This window comes from Pristiophorus japonicus, chromosome 13 (genome assembly GCF_044704955.1).
Source record: "Pristiophorus japonicus isolate sPriJap1 chromosome 13, sPriJap1.hap1, whole genome shotgun sequence".
Lineage (NCBI taxonomy): Eukaryota > Metazoa > Chordata > Chondrichthyes > Pristiophoridae > Pristiophorus > Pristiophorus japonicus.
In genome coordinates, this window is record NC_091989.1 from 150,644,292 (window position 1) to 150,656,692 (window position 12,401).

At 46.2% G+C, this 12,401-nt stretch overlaps 1 long non-coding RNA gene across 1 annotated transcript in view; it reads left to right on the plus strand.

Annotated features, from left to right (window-relative positions):
• Positions 1-12,401, plus strand: part of LOC139278315 (uncharacterized) — a 336,524-nt gene that overhangs the window by 72,262 nt on the left and 251,861 nt on the right. The window contains exon 2 of the long non-coding RNA XR_011596244.1: positions 3,672-3,772. This is a non-coding gene — a long non-coding RNA (uncharacterized lncRNA). The remainder of the gene's footprint in view (positions 1-3,671; positions 3,773-12,401) is intronic.

A 12,401-nucleotide genomic window follows, 5' to 3' on the forward strand; every position in this document is an offset into this window, starting at 1 on the left:
GAATATCGCCGCGGCCAATTGAATCCCAAACGGATATCTGTTGTAAACGAAAAGACCTTTCTGCATGTTGATGCAGGTGAGACCTTTTGAATATTCCTCCAGCTTCGTGAACATTTTCCCTCCCGCCAGCGTCGCAAATAGGTCATCTGCCTTTGGTAGCGGGTATTGATCCTGCAGTGAGAAATGATTGATAGTTACTTTGTAATCACCACAGATTCTGACGGTGCCGTCTCGCTTGAGGACTGGAACAATCGGACTGGCCTTCTCATTGAATTCGATCGGCGAAATGATGCCCTCTCGTTGCAGCCTGTCCAGCTCGATCTCCACCCTCTCTCATCATGTAAGGTACCGCTCTCGCCTTGTGATGGATGGGTCGCGCCCCCGGAATCAAATGGATTTGCACTTTTGCTCCTTGGAACTTCCCGATTTCTGGTTTGAACAGCGAGGAGAACTTGCTTCGGACCTGGGCACATAAAGTGTCGTCGACGGACGAAAGCGTTCGGACGTCGTCCCAGTTCCAGTGTATCTTTCCCAGCCACCTCCTGCCGAACAGCGTGGTGCCATCGCCCGGTACCACCCAGAGTGGTAACTCGTGCACTGCTCCATCGTAGAAGGTCTTTACGGTAGCACTGCCAATTATGGGAATCAGTTCGTTTGTGTATGTTCTAAGTTTGGTATGAATGGGAGTCAGGACTGGCCTTGAAGCCTTGTTACACCACAACTTATTGAAAGTCTTTTTACTCATTATGGAGTGGCTTGCACCCGTGTCCAGCTCCATGCACACCGGGAGTCTATTTAATTCAACTTTCAGCATTATCGGGGGAAACTTTGTGGTAAATGTGTGCACCCCATATACATCTGCCGCCTCGATCTGATGCTCTGGCTCGTCATGATCCACCGTGGATCTGTCCTCCTCTGCAACATGGTGGTTTGCAGGATTAGCAGGGTTTGCAGCTCGCCTGCACATATGTTGGAGGTGTCCCAATGTTCCACAGCCCTTGGAAACGTATCCTTTGAAGCGGCATGAATGGAATCAATGATCACCCCCGCAGCGCCAACAAGGTGTTAATTGCATTGTATTCACCACCCTTGATGGCACTCTGAGTCATCTGCGGACGTGCAGCTACAGGCATGTAAGTCCTGCCATGTACATTTTGATTCGAAAACAACGTTACTTTGTTCACAGTACTTGCAGCAGCACTAGTGTGCTGGGAAATATGTTTGGTATTGTCATTGGTGGAGATAAACGCCTGAGCTATCGTTATGGTTTTACTCAAGGTTGGGGTCTCTACAGTCAAAAGTTTGCGAAGTATTACTTCATGGCCAATGCCAAGTACAAAGAAGTCCCTGAGCATATGCTCCAAGTGTCCTTCAAATTCGCAATATCCTGCAAGGCGCCTTAGCTTGGCGACGTAGCTCGCCACTTCCTGGCCTTCAGACCTCTTGTACGTGTAGAACCGATTCCTTCGGGTTTAGATGCTCCTGGACCAGTGTGCACAACTCATCGTACGACTTGTCTGTGGGTTTTGCTGGAGCGAGCAGGTTTTTCATGAGGCCATACGTTGGTGCCCCGCAAACGGTGAGGAGGATCGCCCTTCGTTTGGCAACGTTCCCTTCTCCTTCCAGCTCGGCCACAAAGTATTGGTCAAGTTGTTCCTAATCATCTCCTTCCGAAAATTTCTCCAGAATGCCCAGAGTTCTCTACATTGTTGCATCGGGGTTCATCATCTGTATCTCATCGCTAGTTGTTATGTCTTGGATAAGGAGTCAGACTTGATACTGCAAGCTCAAAGTAAGTATGACCGTAGTCCTTTATTACAGATCTCAGAATGCCTCTGCAGCCTATGAGGCCTCCTTATATACAGGTGCTCTCAAGGGATTGGGGGATCCCTTGCGACTCCAGGGGATAAGCCCTCTGGTGGTTAGACATGGTAACTACAGGTTTACATACATAACAATTACATTTAATTCCTTCGTCTAAATCATTAATGTATATTGTAAATAGCTGAGGTCCCAGCACTGGTACCCCACTAGTCCCTACCTGCCATTCTGAAAAGGACCTGTTCATTCCTACTCTCTGCTTCCTGTCTGCCAACCAGTTCTCTATGTCAATATATTACCCCCAATACCATGTGCTTTAATTTTGCACACTAATCTCGATTGTGGGACCTTGTCAATAGCCTTTTGAAAGTCTAAATACACCACATCCACTGGCTCCCCCTTGTCCACTCTACTAGTTACATCCTCAAAAAATTCTAGAAGATTTGTCAAGCATGATTTCCCTTTCATAAATCCATGCTGACTTGGACCGATCTTGTCACTGCTTTCCAAATGCGCTGCTATTACATCTTTAATAATTGATCCAACATTTTCCCCACCACCGATGTCAGGCTGACTGGTCTATAATTCCATGTTTTCTCTCTCTCCCTCCTTTTTTAAATTTGATGTCAGCTTTTAAGTTGTACAGAACTTGTAGTTTGGTGGCACTGCATTGGTGCCATAATATAAAATGATAACTTCTCACATCTGTAATTATGCACACAGTGAGATCCTCCTATCAGTCAGGCCATTTGTTAAAAAGTCAGAGTGCGAAAGAGGCACATCCTTAAGGAGTGAGGCCCAGTTAAAGTGAGCCAGTTTTTCCAAACTTCCTTGCAGGAGTTTAAGGAGCATCATTGGCAGTTGTGTGGGAACAGGTTGTTTTTTTCCCCACTCTCCTGATTGTGAAATTATGCATTTTGCAGTGTACCTTAGAGAGGGAAAAGCTCATATTTAAAAATGGAGGAAAATGCAAGTAAACTCCATTCAATTTTTTTATTATATTAATTCATTTAATATTTTGGATGTACAACTGTAACATTGATAATTGTTGATCAGAATATGCAATTTAATATTTGTGCTAGCAGTGGTACAGATGAGGAGAAGCAATGTAAATAAATACCGATCTTGTCAGTATCAATGTTATGTTGAGGAATAATGGTGCAGTTTAAGTCTCTGCAAGTAAGTGATGGAAGCATTGGGGTACCCATCATTTTCAATGATTGTGCTTTTCAAAAAAATTTTTTAAGGTTATTTAGAATTACTTCTATCCTGTCAGTGACATTGACTACATTTTATCTTACGAATGTGGCTGGGGGCTGGGGGCAAGAGCATGTGTTGGAAAGTAACTTTTTTTTATCCCGTAGCACATTGCAGAGAGTTGTCTTTACTAGATTTCTTTTACTGTAATTATTATTTGATTCAGTCTAAATAGAAATTGAAAAGTAAAATTAATTCCATGGAAACTGGAACTTTCCTGGATCTGCTAACAGCTTAACGGTTGAGGGATTTCAGACTGGAGCCAGAAGAATTTCACTTGCCATGCTCTATAATGATCAAGATGGCCATTTTTACTGGACTGGACAAGGCAAATTCAGGAACTTTCCCACTGGGATATAGCTGGCTGCACTGGACCCATATGTCAGGCACCAGCAGTGCTAGCACTGGCCTAACATAGTACGAAAGCAACAGATGTGTTAAACATGTGTCACTCTGCTGGAACATAATGGTTTTTTTTCTTGATTAATGTCCTCTTTTCAGTTTTTCACTTAAAAAAAATCTGCAGCAATTGCTGAACATCTTTTCCTATTCTGGATGCTTACCTGAAATATCTCTGATCTTTCCAACCACAGTTTCACAGTACAAATTATATCAGTGATCTTCGAAGGATGATTTGCAAGAAAATTCAATGCTCTCGCTCCATTGTGAAGGCAGGTGTGGAATACGTCTAAAGGTAGGTACGATTTCTTCAAAGTTCTACACAAAGATGAGTTAGATCAAAAGTTTCCCTCTATCTTTGAAGAAAAATAAAAGCAAATTGTCCCTATAGATCCTCTGATCTTCTTGAGGTATATCTGTTTTGGTGCAGCTAAGAATAAATAAAGTATGTCCCAAATTATGTGGAGAATCATATAACTTCAATCCTAAATGCAACCCTGGTACACCAGGACAGTCCAGTGTATGAGTATATGTGTCATGAGGTGTCATTGGCTGGAATTTGCAGTCATCCTGAAGTTGCAGTCAGTGATTTATTGCTCTGACTCAGGCTGCAATGTGCCCCTCCTTACCCCCCACCCAATCGCCAGCAATCAGTGTAATCATTGAAACTGAAAAAACTTGGTCTTTTCTGTGGTAATATCTATGTTAAATACCACATTAAACGTTGGGCTTTGTTGGATCAGGTGTAACTGGGGTTTTAACAGCGTATTGACTGCTAAATAAACGTTATGGTCCTGAAAAACTAATTTTAATTTTAAGTGTCAAATTTCTCCATCATGATAAAAAATTATAGGACTAGAAATTCTAATTTTTGAGATGTTGAAAAATTAGTGGCAGGCGCTAATGATTCTGAGCTTCCATTATATTGGCTGTTAGCGCTCGAGGAAAGAACTGCAGCGATAATGACCTCAGTAGAGCGCTACAGGGGCTCTACCAACAGAGCGATAATGAATTTCAGGTGTAATGCAATTGGGAATGATCCTTCACATTGGCTCCTTACAGCAATTAAGGGGAGGTTCCATCACTGTGCAGATCCTCATTATGAACATGGCTGGCTGTGAAGGCAACCTGCAAGCAACTGAATCTGGCAATTCTCATGGCTGATCCCAGTCCCAGGGTGAGAGCTTGCCGTTTCCGCAACCAGGTATTGGAGGCATTGGTCGCGGGAGTAAAACAAAGGAGGATGGTTGACTTCCAGAGAGACTGTGGGGACCCAGACCTCATGATGTGGTTAGTGGCATCGAGTCTCACACTGCTCTCATGCAGTCTCACCTTGATGCCATGCAAGCTCTGACTGCTGCCATCGTCGCTGGATCCGCCACAGTTGGTAGGATGCTGAGGTTCTGCCCCGGGGGAGTGGCAATGGGTCAGTAGAGCAGGAACCTGCTGTCCTCTCTCAGGATGACAGCATTCCTGATCCCACTACTGCCATTCCACCATTGCACTTGTTGCTACCTGTCTTCCAGCCAGCCCAGACTGCAACCACCCATCCTGAGGTGGTGCAGTGTGCAACCGGATCTTCCAGGCCCAGAACTGGTCGAAGTCATCCTGCAAGGCCATCTGTAGTCTTTGGCACCGACACTCAGCAACTTTCCACCAGCCTTGCTGCAGCCACTGGGGAGATACTACGTAGGCACAGTAGATTAGGAAAGGCACTGTAAAGAGGGGAAGTAAGGGTTTGACAAGGGTGATTAGTTAATATTCTTGTATATATGTGGGTACTGAATTTGGATAAATTTATTAATGCATTGTGGCAGATTTGTGGCTGTGTCTCATTTCAACTTTGCACTGTGATATGGAATGAAAAATTGAAATAATTATTGGGAAGTGCTGAGCAACCGGGAAGTGGCCTTGAATTCATTAGAACCGAAGTCTGATGAGGCGGTCGCGGACTGCCGTTCCACAAGGCCGATTGAGTGGTTGCCTCTTCCCTTGTTGCTGTTCGTGCTCCTGTTCCTCCTCCTCCTCCTGAGGTGGCTCTCATTATATGAATGTTGCGCACGAGTGTTGGGGTTATGGAGGGGAGTCATGAGCCAGGTGGAGAGTGGGTAGCCCTTGTCTCCCAGCAACTAGCCGCGAGCTTGATGTGATGGCTGGAACAGAGCTGGATGAAGGCATTGTAGCTGCTGCCAAGATAGCGGGCATTGACATTGAAGATTCGCTATGTGTGGTCTCACACCCACTGCACATTAAATGAGTGGTGGCCTTTGCAGTTACGGAATACCTCAAGATTGTTATGCGGTGCCCACAAAGCTACATGGGTACAGTCAATGGCGCCCTGCACCATGGGAAAGCCCACTATCCCGGCAAAGCCATATGCACACTTGTCCTGCTTCTCTCTGGTGATGGCAAAGGAAACCTATTCCCTTCTTCTTCTGTAGAGAGCATCTGTTGCCTCGCGGATGCAGCAATGCACGGCGAACTGTGATATGTTAGATAAGTCTCCTTTTGCGCACTGGAAGGATCCGCTGGCATAGAAATTGAGGACGACTGTGACCTTGACTGCCACTGAGAGAGCTGTGGTCACCCTGGTCTGAGGTCTGGAGGTCTGGTTGCAGGAGGAGATGCTTCTAAGACACTGTTTCTCAGTGAAATTGGTGTAGGAGAAGTACTCCCGGAATACGTTGGGAGGGGAAGGTCTCCTGGTGAAAGCTCTGTTGGCTCTCTTCCCTCTGACTACATTTTGCAATCTTTATCTCTGCCTCCGCTGCCTCCGACGTTGATGCTGGAGGGCGAGGTCCAGTGCCAGTACAGCCCCCATTAATGTATGGAAATGTTGCACTTTTAAATCTCACCTTAATGATACTGAATAATTTTTATCAGGCAGAAGACGCCTGAAACTGAAAAATGATTAATATCGCTCAAAGCGGCTCTTTGCCCATCTCAAACTGACAAGGCAGCATTCTTTGCCGACTACGAATGAACCGGATGTTGATGCCTTTAAATACCGCTCCTCTAGTGGCGATCCAACTACATACCGCCTCCTCTTGCTGCCGTTATTGATGGGAAGGAGCGGGAGTGAATTTCTGATCTCGGGCTGCGCACCCGATGACGTCAGGCGCAAGGGACCGAGGCGGTAAGTCTTAGCGCCAGCGCAAAACCGCAGGGACATTCGCGGACGTCATCGATTTCACTACGTCCGGTCGGGAACACATTAGTGTCCCGTTACCGCCCCAAATTTCAAAATTAAAAAAAAATGTTTTTAAGTTTGTTCATGATATTTCAATTTCTATCTTATCCCTATGCGAGAGCCCCAATCTTTGTTTTGCCCTCTGTAAAATGTTTTAAAAGTCAGCATCAAAGCAGATTCTCATTTCCTGCTTCCCTGTCAGTGAGAATTATGCAATGTGATCGGCTGCTTAGGCAGCTTATTGACATCACAGCAGATTGCAGTCAGGAATCTCCACTATACTGCACAGAAATCATTTGTGTGTCAAAAAAGACAAACTTCTCACCACAGAGATCATGAGATTTTTATGTTTCTTCTGGACCAGCGGGAAACGCCTTTGCTTCACTGCTGACCACAAATTCCAGGCCTTTATTTCACGAATTACTTTGTTACTGTCATGTATCTCACATTACTGTATATAACTGTATCTTACCATGCTATACACGACTGTAACTGGATATGACCTGTAACAATAAGCATACCTTACCACCAGGGGTGCACTTGCAGGAGACACTCCATACCTGTCCCACTGTGGTATATAAGAGAAGTCTCAGGTAAGTGCAGCACGGGAGAGCTGGAATTAAAGGTGCAGGTCCTGAGTGACCTTGACTTCAGCATGTGTCTCATGTAAGTCAGTACATTAGAGTCAGGACTTTACAGTGGCGACGAGTTACGGGATCACAGAATCAGCAGAATTGCTACCAACAGTTCAGATGAGAAATACAATGCGGGAGACAATTGGGATGACTTTATAGAAAGGCTCCAGCAAAGCTTTGTGACAAAAGACTGGCTGGGCGACGATAAGGCAGATAAGAGAAGAGCCTATCTCTTGACCAGCTGTGGCTCGAAAACATACGCTTTAATGAAAGACCTGCTGGCACCCGAGAAACCAGCAAGCAAGTCGTTTGGGGAGTTGAGCACACTGGTGAGAGACCACCTGAAGCCAGCGAGCAGCCTACATTTGGCCAGACACAGGTTCTACAACTACAGATGCTGTGTGGGCCAAAGCATACCCGACTTCGTGGCGGAACTTCGGAGGCTGGCTAGTTCATGTGAGTTCCCCGATAAACTAAGGAGAGAAGTACTGAGAGACTTTTTTATTGAAGGAATAGGCCACGCAGGCATATTCCGAAAGCTTATAGAGACTAAGAACTTGACTCTAGAGGCAGCAGCACTGGTTGCACAGACGTTCTTGGCAGGCGAAGAAGAAACGACGCTGATCTATATTTCGGGTACGGCAACCAACGAGGCATCGGAACAAGAGGTTCATATTGTGAAACAAACCGCTACCCCCACACACAGACAAAGGCAGAAGAGCAGGCCTTCAACAACAGACAGTGGCGCCAGAAGCCGTCAAAATCAAGGGCCACATGAATGGCCGATCACACCTCATCAACCCACAATGCGAGCAATCAACAACAGATTGAGAGAAGCTCAAGGGAGATCAGCCAGACGCAGCTCATCCTTCGGAAACAATGGAAACGGTCTGTGGTGGAGCTGTGGGGGAAGGCACTCAACCAGGGTGTGTCGATTTCAGCATGCCGTGTGCAGAAACTGCAACTACACAGGGCATCTGGCTCGCATGTGCAGAAAAACAGCAGCTCGGCTGGTATACCAATCGGAAGGGTCGGAAAGCGGACCAGAAGACGGTTGGAACAGTGCACGGGACGCCAATATACAGCGGGTTAACACGATCAATGTCCACTGTTCTTACACCAAAACGCCTCCAATTATGATGAGGGTTCTCCTCAACGGGATACCCGTCAACATGGAACTGGACAAGGGGACCAGTCAATCCCTCATGAGCGTTCAACAATTTGTACAGCTGTGGCCGCACAAAAGCAACAGATCAAAACTCACAAAGTTCGACAGCAAACTAAGGACCTATACTAAAGAAATTGTCCCAGTCCTTGGCAGGGCCATGCTCTCAGTCACACACAAAGGAATGGTGAACCGACTTTCCCTGTGGATTGTCCCCGGGGATCTCCCAGCCCTGTTGGGGAGAAGCTGGCTAGCAGAACTTAATTGGAAATGGGATGATGTTCACGCCATGTCGTCAGAGGAATGGACCTCCTGCTCAACAGTTCTCAGCTGTTTTGAACATCTCTTTTAGCCAGGTGTGGGCACCTTCACAGGGGCTAAAGTTAGAATCTACATCACACAGAACGCCAGACCAGTCCATCACAAGGCTGGAACTGTGCCTTATGTGATGAGGGAAAAGATTGAAAATGAATTGGACCGGCTTTTGTGGGAAGGCATAATTTTTCCCGTGGAATTCAGTGACTGGGCAAGCCCCATCGTCCCCGTCATGAAGCCTGATGGATCCGTGCGAATCTGTGGGGATTACAAGTCTACCATAAACATTCCATTGACTCTGGATCAGTTCCTATAGAGTAGAGGGTAGCCAATGTAACCCCACTTTTTAAAAAAGGAGGGAGAGAGAAAACAGGGAATTATAGACCGGTCAGCCTGACCTCGGTAGTGGGTAAAATGATGGAATCAATTATTAAGGATGTCATAGCAGCACATTTGGAAAGAGATGACATGATAGGTCCAAGTCAGCATGGATTTGTGAAAGGGAAATCATGCTTGACAAATCTTCTGGAATTTTTTGAGGATGTTTCCAGTAGAGTGGACAAGGGAGAACCAGTTGATGTGGTATATTTGGACTTTCAGAAGGCTTTCGACAAGGTCCCACACAAGAGATTAATGTGCAAAGTTAAAGCACATGGGATTGGGGGTAGTGTGCTGACATGGATTGAGAACTGGTTGTCAGACAGGAAGCAAAGAGTAGGAGTAAATGGGGACTTTTCAGAATGGCAGGCAGTGACTAGTGGGGTACCGCAAGGCTCTGTGCTGGGGCCCCAGCTGTTTACACTGTACATTAATGATTTAGACGAGGGGATTAAATGTAGTATCTCCAAATTTGCGGATGACACTAAGTTGGGTGGCAGTGTGAGCTGCGAGGAGGATGCTATGAGGCTGCAGAGTGACTTGGATAGGTTAGGTGAGTGGGCAAATTCATGGCAGATGAAGTATAATGTGGATAAATGTGAGGTTATCCACTTTGGTGGTAAAAACAGGGAGACAGACTATTATCTGAATGGTGACAGATTAGGAAAAGGGGAAGTGCAAAGAGACCTGGGTGTCATGGTACATCAGTCATTGAAGGTTGGAATGCAGGTGCAGCAGGCGGTTAAGAAAGCATGTTGGCCTTCATGGCGAGGGGATTTGAGTACAGGGGCAGGGAGGTGTTGCTACAGTTGTACAGGGCCTTGGTGAGGCCACACCTGGAGTATTGTGTACAGTTTTGGTCCCCTAACTTGAGGAAGGACATTCTTGCTATTGAGGGAATGCAGCGAAGGTTCATCAGACTGATTCCCGGGATGGCGGGACTGACCTATCAAGAAAGACTGGATCAACTGGGCTTGTATTCACTGGAGTTCAGAAGAATGAGAGGGGATCTCATAGAAACGTTTAAAATTCTGATGGGTTTAGACAGGGTAGATGCACGAAGAATGTTCCCAATGTTGGGGAAGTCCAAAACCAGGGGTCACAGTCTAAGGATAAGGGGTAAGCCATTTAGGACCGAGATGAGGAGAAACTTCTTCACCCAGAGAGTGGTGAACCTGTGGAATTCTCTACTACAGAAAGTTGTTGAGGCCAATTCACTAAATATATTCAAAAAGGAGTTAGATGAAGTCCTTACTACTAGGGGGATCAAGGGGTATGGCGAGAAAGCAGGAATGGGGTACTGAAGTTGCATGATCAGCCATGAACTCATTGAATGGTGGTGCAGGCTAGAAGGGCCGAATGGCCTACTCCTGCACCTATTTTCTATGTCTATGTTTCTATGAGTCTCCCTATAGGACCAATACCCGCTGCCCAGAGCGGAGGACCTATTTGCCACGTTAGCTGGAGGAAAACTTTTCTCGAAACTTGACCTCACGTCTGCGTATATGACGCAAGAACTGACCGAAGAGTTTAAGCTACTCACCACCATCAACACACATCGGAGTCTTTTTGTGTACAATCGATGCCCATTCGGCATCAGGTCGGCAGCTGCTATATTCCAGCGCAACATGGAGAGTCTGCTCAAGTCCATCTCGGGGACGGTTGTGTTTCAAGATGACATACTCATCACGGGCAGGGACACCGACTCTCATCTCCGTAATCTTGAGGAAGTACTAAGTCGATTGGATCGGGTAGGCCAATGAGTTAAGAAATCCAAGTGTCTGTTTCTCGTGCCTGAGGTTGAATTTTTGGGCAGAAGGATTGCCGCTGATTGAATCTGCCCAACTGAATCCAAAACCGAAGCGATTTGCCTGGCACCCAGGCCCCGGAATGTCTCGGAACTGCGCGCCTTTCTCGGGCTACTCAATTACTTTGGGAACTTTATGCAGAACTTGAGCACGCTGCTGGAGCCTCTCCACGTGCTAGTCAGAAAGGGGTGCGATTGGTTTTGGGGGTACGCCCAAGAACGCGCCTTCAATAAGGCACGCAGCCTTCTATGTTCCAAGAGTGTTTTTGACCCAGGTAAAAAGTTAGTCCTTACGTGTGATGCGTCAGCATACGGGGTCGGGTGCGTTTTACAGCACATCAATGATGTGGGTAAATTGCAGCCCGTTGCTTATGCCTCCAGGTCACTTTCGCGGGCGGTGCGTGGGTACGGTATGGTTGAGAAGGAGGCGCTCGCGTGCGTGTATGGTGTCAAAAAGATGCACCAATACCTTTTTGGGGCCAAGTTTGTATTAGAAACCGACCACAAACCCCTCACGTCCCTACTATCCGAGTGCAAGGCAATCAACGCCAACGCCTCGGCGCGCATTCAGCGGTGGACACTCATGCTGGCGGCTTACGACTACACGATAAGGCACAGACCAGGCACAGGCAAGTGCAGCACGGGAGAGCTGGAATTAAAGTTGCAGGTCCTGAGTGACCTTGACTTCAGCATGTGTCTCGTGTAAGTCAGCACATTAAAGTCAGGACTTAACAGCGACCTTGTTTAATTTAAGTTGTGCTGGCGACTGGATCTAAATAACCTTGATAGTTGTGGATTAGTTCTAATAGTTATCACATTGTTGATCATTAAGAATACTTTGGGTGTTCCTAAGTTGAATAGCTTTAAATGCAAACAGTTCTCCAAGGGAGATGGAACAATAGGTGTCTCATCTCTAAACCTTAAGAAGGGTGTGAATTTTTGTCTGATTACATTCCTGTGAAGCACCTTGGGATGTTTTACCACGTTAAGGGCATTACATAAATGCAAATTGTTGGAGCTTCCTGCTGGGTAATGTATGTGTTATACAGCCACCTGGTGGACTACTGGTGTATTTAATAATAAAGTCATGTGCAGGGGAGTTCTTACCCAGAAGCCATGTTGTGCAGTTCTCTGTAATGTTGTGTCTCAAGGATCACAGAATTAGTAATGAGGATGTGATTTCGGATTCCCTAGCTGAAATTGTTGGAGGATAATCCTGCCAATTGAAGGATGGACTGTTGGAGGTTCTTCGTTTTGCAGAAAAACTTAAAAATCCAAGATAAATTTTGAGCACATATGGCTGAACTGTCAACATTGCTAGATTCCAGATGGCCGCGCCTATGGGTATGGCTTGAGGCGTGGTGCAAAAGGGAGAGATTCAAATTCCTGGGACATTGGAACGGGTTCTGGGGCAGATGGGACCAGTACAAACTG